This window comes from Eptesicus fuscus, chromosome 2 (genome assembly GCF_027574615.1).
Source record: "Eptesicus fuscus isolate TK198812 chromosome 2, DD_ASM_mEF_20220401, whole genome shotgun sequence".
Taxonomy (NCBI): Eukaryota; Metazoa; Chordata; class Mammalia; order Chiroptera; family Vespertilionidae; genus Eptesicus; species Eptesicus fuscus.
Genome location: NC_072474.1, coordinates 10,347,416 through 10,359,319, shown reverse-complemented (window position 1 = coordinate 10,359,319; position 11,904 = coordinate 10,347,416).

Genomic DNA, 11,904 nt, shown 5'->3' with positions numbered 1-11,904 from the left:
TTTTTTTTTTAATTATCTTTATTGTTGAAAGTATTACAGATACCTCTCTTTTTCCCCCCATTGACCCCCGCTTCTTCACTCGTGCCCCCTCCTCACCTCTTCACAACACTATTGTCTGTGTCCATGTGTTACACATATATGCATATAAATTGGTTAATCTTTTTCTGCCCCTGACCCTTATTCCCTCTGTCTGAGAATCTTTAGTCTATTGTATGCTTCCATGTCTCTGGATCTATTTAGTTCTTCAGTTTATTTTATTCATTAGATTCTACATATCAGTGAGATCATGTAATATTTGTCTTTTTCTGAATGGCTTGTTTTGCTTAACATAATACTTTCCAGGTCCATCCATACTGTTGCAAATGTTAAGAATTCCTTCTTTTATACAGCCACATGGTATTCCATTGTGTGAATGTATCATGGCTTTTGTATCCACCCACTCATCTGCTGATGGGCACTTGGGTAGTTTCCAGATCTTAGCTATTGTAAATAACACTGCTATTCTTTCTGATTGGTATTTCTTGCTTCTGAGGATATATTCCTAGAAGTGGAATCACTGGGTCTAATGGCAGTTCCACTTTTAATTTTTTTCAGGAAATTCCACACTGTTTTCCATAGTGGCTGTACCAGTCTGCATTCCCACCAACAGTGTACTAGGGTTTCTTTTTATACACATCCTTACCAGCACTTGTTGTTTATAGATTTATTTATGGCAGTCATTCTGACAGGTGTGAGGTGGGACCTCATTGTCATTTCAATTTGCATCTCTCTGATGATTAGTGACACTGAGCATTATTTTATTTGTCTCATTGCCATTTGTAGGTTTTCTTTGGAGAAGTGTCTATTCAGATCCTTTGCCCATTCTTTAATTGAGTCGTTTTTTTTTCTTGAGTTCTATGAGTAATTTATATATTTTGTAAATTAATCCCTTATCAGATGTATCATTAGCAAATATGTTCTCTTATACAGTTGGTACCCTTTTCATTTTGATAATGGTTTCTTTTGCTGTGCAGAGTTTTTTATTTTGATGTAGTCCCATTTATTTATTTTTCTCTTTGTTTCTCCTACTCTAGGCAATGTCCTAGTGAATATTCTGTCATAAAAAATGTTTGATATTTTGCTGCCTACATTTTCTTCTAGGATTTTTAGTTTCATGACTTACATTTAAGTAGTTTTTTTTTTCCATTTTGAGTTTATTCTTGTGCATGTTGAGAGTTGGTTGTCTGGTTTCATTTTTTTGCACATATCTGTCCAATGTTTCCAACACCATTTATTAAAGAAACTGTCTTTACTCCATTATATGCTCATGCCCACTTTCTCAAATATTAACTGACCAAAATGATGTGAGTCAATATCTGGGTTTTCTGTTCTGTCCCATTAATCTATATGCCGCTCTTAGGCCACAACCAGGCTACTTTAATTACAGTGGCTTTGTAGTATTCCTTGATATCCAGTATTGTGATCCCTCCCACTTTGTTAATCTTTCTCAAGCTTGCTGTGGTTATTCAGGGTTTTTTTTTTGTTTGTTTTTTATTCCATACTAGAGGCCCGGTGCATGAAATTCATGCACAGGGGCTGCACCCTCTCCAATCTGAGACCCCTCAAGGGATCAGGCCTAAACGGGCAGTTAGACATCCCTCTCACAATCTGGGACTGCTGGCTCCCAACCACTTGCCTGCCTGCCTGCCTGATTGCTACTAACCGATTCTGCCTGACAGACTGATCACCTCCTGACCACTCCCCTGCCAGCCTGATTGATGCCTAACTGCTCTCCTGCTGGATTGATTGCCCCTAACTGCCCTCCCTTGCTGGCCTGGTCACCCCTAACTGCCTTCCCCTGCTGGCCTGATCGCCCCCAACTGCCCTGCCTATCCGGCCATCTATGACCACATGGGGGCGGCCATCTTGTGTGTTGGAGTGATGATCAATTTGCATATTACCTTCTTTATTATATAGGATACATTTTTTGGAGTAGTTGTTCTAGATTTGTGAAATATGCTGATGGTATTTTAATAAAGATTGCATTGAATTTATATATTGTTTTGGGTAGTATAGACATTTTTATGATATTAATTACACCAATCTATGAACACAGTTTAGTCTTCTACTTGTTTATATCTTCTTCTATCTGTTTTTTTCAACATTCTGTCATTTTCTGAGTACCAGTCTTTTACTGTCTTGGTTAAGTTCATTCCTAAGTATCTTAATTTTCTGGTTGCTATGATAACTGGGATTACTTTTGTTTGTTTCCCTTTCTGAGTATTCATTATTGGTGTATTAAAATGCCATTGACTTCTGTGTGTAAATATTGTGTCCTGCTACATTACCAAATTAATGTATTAAATCTAGTAGAGTTTTTTGGTGGAGTCTTTAGGGTTTTCCATATACAATATCATGTCATCTGCGAATAATGACAGTTTTACTTCCTCCTTTCCAATTTGGATGCCTTTTATTTTTTGTGGTCTGATAACTGTGACTAGGACTGATAATACTATGTTGAATAAGAGAGGTGAAAGCAGACATCCCTGTTTTGTTCCTGTTCTTGGGGGAAATGTTTTAGCTTTTTTCCATTGAGCATGATGTTGGCTGTGGGTTCGTGTATGACTTTTATTATGTTGAGGCATGATTCTTCTATTCCCACTTTGCTGAGAATTTTTTTTTTTAATCACAAATGGGTGCTGGATTTTGTCAAATGCTCCTATATTGTGTGCATATATATTTGATACCTTTAGTATTATGTAGTTACTGTCATTGTCTCTTGAAATGGCCTTCATTTTGAAGTCTATTTAGTCAGATATGAATACTGCTATTCCAGGTTTTTCTTTTTTCATTCCTATTTGCATGGAATATTTTTTTACCATCTCTTCACTTTCATCCAGTGTGAGTCTTTTGTTCTGAGGTGGGGTGGCATTCTTGTGGCACCCAGTGATATATCTCCTTGCTCTTCTGAGCTGGATGCTCTAGGAATGACCCTTGTTTGAGTTATATGGTTTCTTCTGTTGAATTTGGGTCTTGATTTCTATTGTTTCACTTGTAGTTTGACTCAGTCCTCAGGCTTGATGAGTCTGATTCTCAAACTTGATTACATAGTGCCAAGTGTTATACAATTGCTGACAGAACAAAACAAGACAAAACCTGACCAAACCAAAAAGAACACATAGAAAAAAAGAAGAAAAAAAACCCAATAACTGAAAAGCAAAAATCACAAACCAAAAAAATTTCAAAACACCAACAATAAAAAACCAACAGCCTCAAAAAAATAATTAAAAAACAAACAAACAGAAACAGACATGCAAAAAAGAAAGAAAAAAAGACAGAATACTAGAAAACACCAGACTGAAATAATTAGGGGAGGAAAGAAAAAACTAAATTAGTAAGTAAAAGAGAATCTGAAAGCAAAGAAAGGGACCAGAAATAGGGTAAGTATAAAAAATAAAAGATAAAAAATAAGAAATGAAATAATAATACTTTTTAAAATTAATAATACTAAAAAAAATAAAATATAGAATAGGAAAAGATAAATGGGAAAAGAAATAAATGGGATTAAAAATAAGAATTAACAAAAAATAAAGAAAATGCAAAAGAAAAAATTAAGACTAAAATAAAAAATAACCATTAAAGAATATGGGGAAAAGAGAGAAAATCCAAGTAAGAAACAAACCAAAGAAGAAAAAGAAAGAAAGAAAGAAAGAAAGAAAGAAATAAAAGAAAGGAAAGAAAGAAAGAAAAGAAAAGAAAGAAAAGAAAAAGGAAGGAAAAGAAAAAGAAAAGAAAAGAGGAGAGAAGAAAAGAGGAGAAAGGAAAAAACTAAAAACCAAACAAAACCTAAAAGAGAAACACAAAAAACCTTTGGGACTGCTCCTTGTGGAGCTTGCTGGATTTTGCTTTGATGCTGTTTTACCTGGGCCTCTGGGGCAGTTCTCTGGTGCAGGCCAATGGAGTCCTTGTCTCTGCCTGGCCTTGGGCAGCCTGGCGGAAGCCCTGCAGAGGAGCTCCCAGGTAGTCCCATGGGCGGGGCCTCCCTAGCCCAGAGGTTAGGTCTGCTTCAGGGCTGGCCCTTTGAACATACTTGTTCTGGGCTACTTTCCTTTCCCTCACAAAATTGGGCTCTGCAAGGTACCTCCTCCTGGTCAGGGTGGTTTCAACTGGTTTGTGTTGGGGGTGGTGCCCATAGCTGCAGGAGAAGTGGGAGGGTGGTTTTTCTCCTTCCCATGCTTCAGTTCTGCCTTGGTCCCTCCCACCCCCTTGTCACCACTTCTAGAGGTCAGGAATTACAAAAGCAAAAAGAACACAAACAAACAAACAAAAACAGCTCAGCTTGGCTCGGCTGGCTAGTCTTCCAGCACAGCAAGCTCTCACTGGGCAGGGCTTCTGCCCAGGCTCTCACCAACCCAGATGTTTCAATTGTTGAGGACTCAGCCGCCAGGACCAGCCATTGGGGTGCATATTTCCAGCCCATTCCACAGTGGGGAAGAGGAGTCTCCTCTCCGCTGGAGGCAGGGAGGATTGCATCTCTTTCTCGGACACTGACTAGCCCGTGTCCTGCACTCTGTCCAACGTTCTTTCAGAGAATAATTGACCCCTCCGATTCGTTGCTGGCCAGTCTGCTCACATCCCTCCACCAGTCCGGATTTCTGCTGAATGGCCCCTCCGCAAACACCAACCAAGGTGGGTTTCCCAGGCTGGTGTTGAAACCCAGCACTCACTTTTTACCTGGGATAAGACAGGAGGAGTCCCCCCAGTGGACTGATTAGCAGTGATCCCCACTGTCGGATGCTACATGGGCTCCCTTCTCTTCTCTGCTGCTCTGCTTTGGGGGTCCCTGTGTGTGGTTGAGACCCCACACTCCCAGGGGCCAGGAGCTGCTGCAAGTCCCTCAGTTGGCTCACCCACTCCGGCTGTTCTCCTGTCCTCTCTCCACACTCTCTGCTTGCAGTATTTCCGATCAGCTTTTTTTCAGCTGGATTTTCAAGTTGAATGTTCTGCAGAATAGAGAAAAGTTCAGTCCGGTATTTGGAGCAAGCAGACAGAACTCCTTAGGATGCAGCCGTCTTTTTTCATCAAAGCTTTTTAACTGGGGAGTGACAAGATCTAATTTTTGTATTAACATAATGAAAGGAGTTTTAGGAATAAAATAGACAGGTTTAAGGAGTTTTAGGAATAAAGAGGGTCCATGGGGTAGGAATACATAGGTGAGGGCAGGGGTCCTCAAACTTTTTAAACAGGGGGCCAGTTCACTGTCCCTCAGACAGTTGGAGGGCCGGACTATAATTTAAAAAAAACTATGAACAAATTCCTATGCACACTGCACATATGTTATTTTGAAGTAAAAAAAAAAATGGCAAAAACACCCGCATGTGGCCCCCGGGCCATAGTTTGAGGACGCCTGGGTGAAGGCTTGCAGCCGCCAGAAGGCACACACTCACAGAGAGAAAAAAAAAAGGTGCCACAGGATAAGGGGGGAGGAAGGCATCCATCCACAGAAGACAGGGAAAAGCCACAGGGTGTGGGGGAAAGGAAACAAACCTTCACAGAGGACAGAGAAATGCAGACAAGTGGCAGAAAGAGGAAAACAGATTTTCACAGGAGACAGAGAAATGTTACAAGATAAGCCAGAGAGAATGAGGGGGACACCATGTGGGGTTTGGGCTTTGAAGCTGATATTCTGTAAAAAGAGTAATCAATTAGAAGGGAGCATGAAGACACCCTCCCTAAGTGGAAGTCTGTATTTGCTTACAATATACTAGTAGCCCATAGCGAGATATCGGGCAAGACCTGGGACACCCCCACACACCCCCCCCCCATGCCTTACCCGAATGCTCTGAGCACAAACCCCTGCACTTGCTACTGTGATGAGGTTCATGTGGGCGGCCATCTTGGCTACGCCCACTTACACCTCACTAGGCCCCTCACCAGAGTCACATCATTTTGCTTATTCACATTATTCCCCCCTTAGCACAACAGCGCCTTAAGCCACGCCCTGGCCACACTCCCTAAGGCCACCTCAGCTTTGCTCAGAGCCTCTTCCATGGTCTCCAGGGCCTGCACGGTAACTTGGCCCCACCCCTGCCCTCCACCTGGGTTCAAACCTCCTAGTAGAACTTCCTTTCCCACGCCTCTGAGGGCAGCGAAGCTACCCCCTGCGGACTGGGCGTGCCCTAACGTTCAGGGTACGTCCTTGTATACACTACTCCGTGGCCCCTCCTCTCTGTTGGTGTTCACCCTCATTCTGCTGACTCCACGTCTATCCCTTGTGCCCATGTCCCTGCTTTTAACTCTAGTAATTCCTGTGCCTGAGTTTACCCCTCCCACAATCTCTGGGATAGGCCATGGCCACACCCCTACCCACAGGGCCAGCACCTACACTCCTTCCCACAGTTCCAGGCTCTGCCCCTCAGGTTGGAGTCCTGGAGTCTCGCCCCACATGGCTGGCATGCCGTGGGACAGCCCTGAGTCCTGGAGTGCTGCCCTGATGCCCTGCCTCTGGGCAAGTGGGGCAGAAGCTGCATAAAGCAGATGCTGCGAATCCCATGGAGCCACAGGAACCCTGGCAGAATCCGTGCACCAGTAGCTCTCTACAGGGCCTGGCCGCTCCGCACCCGCTGCCCAGAGGCTCTCCGCGGCCCAGAGGCTTTCCGCCAGGCCGCTCATGCTGCCCACTCTCACTGGCCACCCCTGCTCCCCGGGACTGGGGGACTCTGGCATGGCTGAGAGGACTGGGCGCCACCATCTTGTGGCTATGGGCGCCGCCATCTTTGTGATGGAGTGATGGTTAATTTGCATATTACCCTTTTATTAGATAGGATTTCCACTCTTTTCATCTACCACCTTTTGTCCATGGCTTCATTCTTCGAATCCATCTGGACAAGGATCCAGGAAAGAAATCACCCTTGCATCCTGCTCAAGAAAACAACCCGAATCAATAACAGTTCTTTCCTGAAAGGGACAATGGCAGAAAGGAGACAGATTTAGAAAATATTTAAGTGTTTTGATGAAAAACATTTGTGGCAGGAAAATAGCAGTGGCAGTGGTAAGGAGTGGTCAGATGAGGCATATTTTGATGGTCGTACCAACAGGATTTGAAGATGAATTGCTTGTGGTAAAGGAGAAAAGGACTTTTTGAGTTTAAAAAAATGTAGTAGACATTTAAGTTGAGATGTTGGGTATATGAGACTAAATTATATGAGTATAGACTCAACTGGAAAGTTCTAAAATATAGACAAAATTTGGAAATCACCACATATAAATAGTATTTTTAAAATCATGAGAATAACAACATCACTAGTGGTATTCTCTGATTTTTATATGTAATGTTTTTGGGTAGCTGTGCTTCTCCATAAATAATCAGATAATCTGTATATTAATAATCTAGAAAATGTGTAGATTCTTTTTAAACAAAATCATGGAACCTTATATTTTAAATATTCTTGCCAAAGTATTCAAAGGGAGGCATCCTACATTTATCCCAAGTGTTTTTGAGCTTGACTTTTAAACAGTTGTATTATTTAACTCTCTTGTTACAATTCCAGCTCATATTAAGCAGGAAATTTATAAGAAACTAGTGGTGTCTAACAGAATGGAACCCTAGGATACACTATCAGGGCTTGAACACTGTCAGGGCTCATATGTTTCTCTTGCCTCAGACTCTTCACCTATCTCGGCTGCATTTTTCCCTTTGACTCAGGCCAGCTTTCTACACATGAAAGTGTATTCACCATCAATTACATTTTTACTTCATATGGCTTCTATGCTTCAGACAAAAAGCAGTTCTCAGGGAAATAAGGAAAAAGAAAAGTACCAGAAAAACTTATGTTCAGTACAGTTTTCAAAGCCAGGTTTTACACTCTCAAGAAAATGTATTTTTTCATTCTTTAATTGCCTACATATATTTTGAACATGAAATTATTAGTAGTTCTCCTTCAAAATTATGTAAGGATAAAAATAATGGCAGCATTAGAAACCATCTTCATTTTATATACTTTTTAAAAAATTCTTTGCACTTTATCCCAGTTCTCATAAAGAGAGTTAGGATTGATGTAACAATTTGTCTGCAGTATATTTGATCAGTATATTATAATAAAGGCTAGCATTAGCTACATTTAGAAAATTATATTCACTAGAGAACTACACAGGGAAAGATTATTTCATTTTAAACCCAACACTACATGCCATATTTTAGAATTATTCAGATAGCTACACTTAAAATAACGATCTCAAAGATGTGGAGCATGCTGAACTTACCACAGTATGAGGTGATGATAAAATATTCAAAACTGAATGCGAAAATAGATCTAAAAAACAGGAAGGAGATACATTTCTGTCATTTATTTTGAGTTGTTTCTTCTTTTTTTCTTATTTATTGATTTGAGGGGGTGGGGGAAAAGAGAGAGAAAGAGGCTTGTTCCACGTATTTATGTATTCATTCATTGATTCTTGTATGTGCCCCGACTGGAGTTCAAGCCCTCAGTGTTGGTGTATTAAGATGATTCTCTAACCAACTGAGCTACCTGGCCAGGAGAATTACCTCCTTTATTCAAAGGATAGCAGTATTCTGATTCTAAAGAAAGAAAAAATTAACTGAAAAGATAAATTTGTATAATTGTAAATATTACAAAGAAGAGAAGCACTTTAAGTTTATTAATTAGGAGTCCAAAAAATATCCAGAATTACTCCCCGCTTCTGCTACCACACAGTCTACTGCATCATCTCTGCTGGTGACCCAACCCAACACAGAAACAGCCTTGATCCTACTCTTGCTATACTGACTCTCCTCCACACAGAGCTCAGAGACAACATTATGAAACAGAAATCAGACAGAACCATTTATTTTGTGTCAACTCTCTAGGGATGTTTCTCTACATCCTTAGAATAAAACTCCAAGTTCCTCCCTAGGCATATACCATCTGGTCCCTACCTTACTCTCAGAATCATCCTCAATTCTCCCACTACTCTTACTCTTGATCATTTTGCTATTCCTTGACTATGCAATACATGCTTATCTAAAGCATGAAGACTTTCTCTTCTCTGTGCCTGGCATTCTGTTCATTCACATATCTCTTCTGGTTATTTCACAAAATTCAAGTCTCTGTTTAGATGCCAACTCCTCACCCTTTGGATGACTTTAATTTTCTTCATAATGTTTATATCTAACTGGCAATATAGTGTAAATTTACTTGTTTAATATCTTTTTCTCTAAATAACATATAAATACCCATAGAGCAGAGATTTTGCCTTAGGCATAGAAGTGTATGGCACACAGGCAATATGCAATAAATTATTGTTAAATGTATTAGTGTGTTAATTGTATCTATACATACTGTCATGCAAGTTATATGAATTCCAGCTGACCACTTTCTAGCTTTGAAAACTTAGGTCAGTAAAACTCTTTTTATTAAAATAGTTATCATGACACTTATTTTATATGTAAAGTGCTTATAATATTACTTGGTTCACTTAAATGCTTATTGAAGATTACTTATATTTTGATTATGTTTTTATTATTATGCTGTGGGAACCACGCTAGAGATGCCTGTTAGTCAAGGCCAATTAAAGCACAGAGGCCTTGTTGTCAATACATCGAATGTCCAAGGCCACTCTGTGCCTAGGCTAAGATACCATAAGCAGGTGTAAGGACATAAGCACAACAACCCCACAGTATATTGCCCAAGTATGCCCTTCTGTAGCCAAAATATGATTGATGTAACTATTGGCACGAAGCCTTCTTTATCTCTGGAATATTATGCATGTTGTTAACTAGCCAGTGGACTAAGGAAAAAGGCTAGAGAGTTCAGATGGAGCAGAGAGCTGGTACTGCTATGACGTAAGGCTAATAGTTCGTAGAGAGCTCAGATATAGCTACCTTGTTAACCAACTAGAGTGTGCTGAGCCAGAGAGACTGCAGAAGCTGCTGAGCCAAAGAGCTCAGATATTGCTATAATGTAAAGTGGTGAGTTTGGAGGCAGTGTGCGGCTTCTCAGATAATAGCTGTGGATATAGAGACTAATGCTGCTTTGTGGGAAAGATGTACATGTTAACCAGCCAGTGTCTGGCTGCCTGCCTGTATGGACTTTGCTATGAAGAGCTGTTTTGTCTGGTGGCTATATGGCCACTGGCTTCTGCAATAAGGACTCATTCTTATATACCCACACTTCTCATGGCTTCTCTGTATAAGACCTGGCATCCTAGGAGGTCCATCCAGGCAGAGGGGCTTGGACCCAACACCTGTACCTAGTGAACAGAGGATAGAGGAGGAACTTGGACTAAGTTCCCAACAGTTAGTACAGTGGGCAGGGTTTGAGAAGGAACCTGCCCAGGCGCAGTCGGGAAGAATTAAAATATATGGACTCAGAGCAACTCAGAGTAGCAGTGCTGTGCAGCGCTCCTGCTGTCTCTTACATATACTATTCTTCATGTTTCAAAAATGTGTTATATTCATGTGAGGTGAAATGCATATATATAAAATATGCATAAATATAGGGCCCTCATTACCCTATCGGTATTAGATTCCTGGGTATAATGAGGTTTCTTGAGGAGGCAAAATTCCTAAATATCCAAAATTATTTATTTATGAAATGTTTACAAACAATTTCACCCAAAATACTTGATTTATATTTTAGGTATAGTTTGTAGTTTCACCTAAATTTTATTACAGTTCAAAAAATATTCATAATATTTAGTTATAATTTTTATTTTTCACTTCAAGTTGACTTTTTCTAGTAACAATTATTTTCAAATTATACATTTTAAAAAACATTTTACTTGTCTTCAAGAAACAGAGAAATAAATGCATATGGATAATGTTTAAGAAGAAATCAAGTTGTATGTGTAAGCTTCCAGTTTTTATTATCAGCGGCAGAATAAACCTAGATAAATAGAATTTATCTTTTTGTGGACTTTGCTTTTGAGAGAAAAAGATAAAGGACATGACGATATATCAGTGTGTGTGTGTGTGTGTGTGTGTGTGTGTGTGTGTGTCTTAAGATCAGTACATATTTAACCCAATCTCCCATACCTTTTCACATAGAGTCCTCTACAATGACAACTTATTTTCCAGAGATGGCTCTTTGCACTTACTATGTGTGAAGTTCCTCTGATAAGTTATCAGATTATTCCAAATGGATTCAACCACAACAAAACCATATCACTTGAAATTAAGAAACATTTTTCTGCTTTTCTGCAAAAAATAAAAATAAAAATAAATAAGAATCTGAACACTTATTCACATGGTTTTGCATTGATCTGGTAATAATATTCAGAAGACTGATTGATTTTGCTGAGAACATTTTTTCTGGCACTCAGCCAAATGTTAAAATGGAGCCCTATCAATAGCATTAGTGTACTGTGAAAAGGAAGTAATAACATAATATCATATTATTAGCCTGATGTCAGTCAAATCTTTGCTGCTATTGCTGATGGGAATTTATCTTTAAACACTGAAAGTTTTCCAAGTTTGTTCATAAATATAGCTCAAGTTCCAGTGTCTCCAGTATGGAGGTTACAAGACAGTTTTATTGGCATTGGATATGGATTTATTTCAGGTGAGTTTAAACAGTGAGTAGACAAGAATTTTACAAAAGTTGACGTTATCAGGGGACTGATTAATCTTACAAGATGGGAAAATATGTGTACTATTTCCTGAAATACTTGCTGGAGATCTACCCAAAAGATTGAGGATGTTTCATTACTCAATATGCCACTACAGTAGTCCCTCCTTATCTGTTGTTTTGCTTTCCACAATTTCAGTTAACTATGGTCAAGTGCAGTCCAAAAATATTAAATGGAAAATTCCAGACAAAAATAATTCATAAGTTTTAAATTATAATGGGTAATGTGATGAAATCTCATGCCTTTCCACTCTATCCTGTCTAGACATGAATCATCTCTTTGTCCATCATATCCACACTG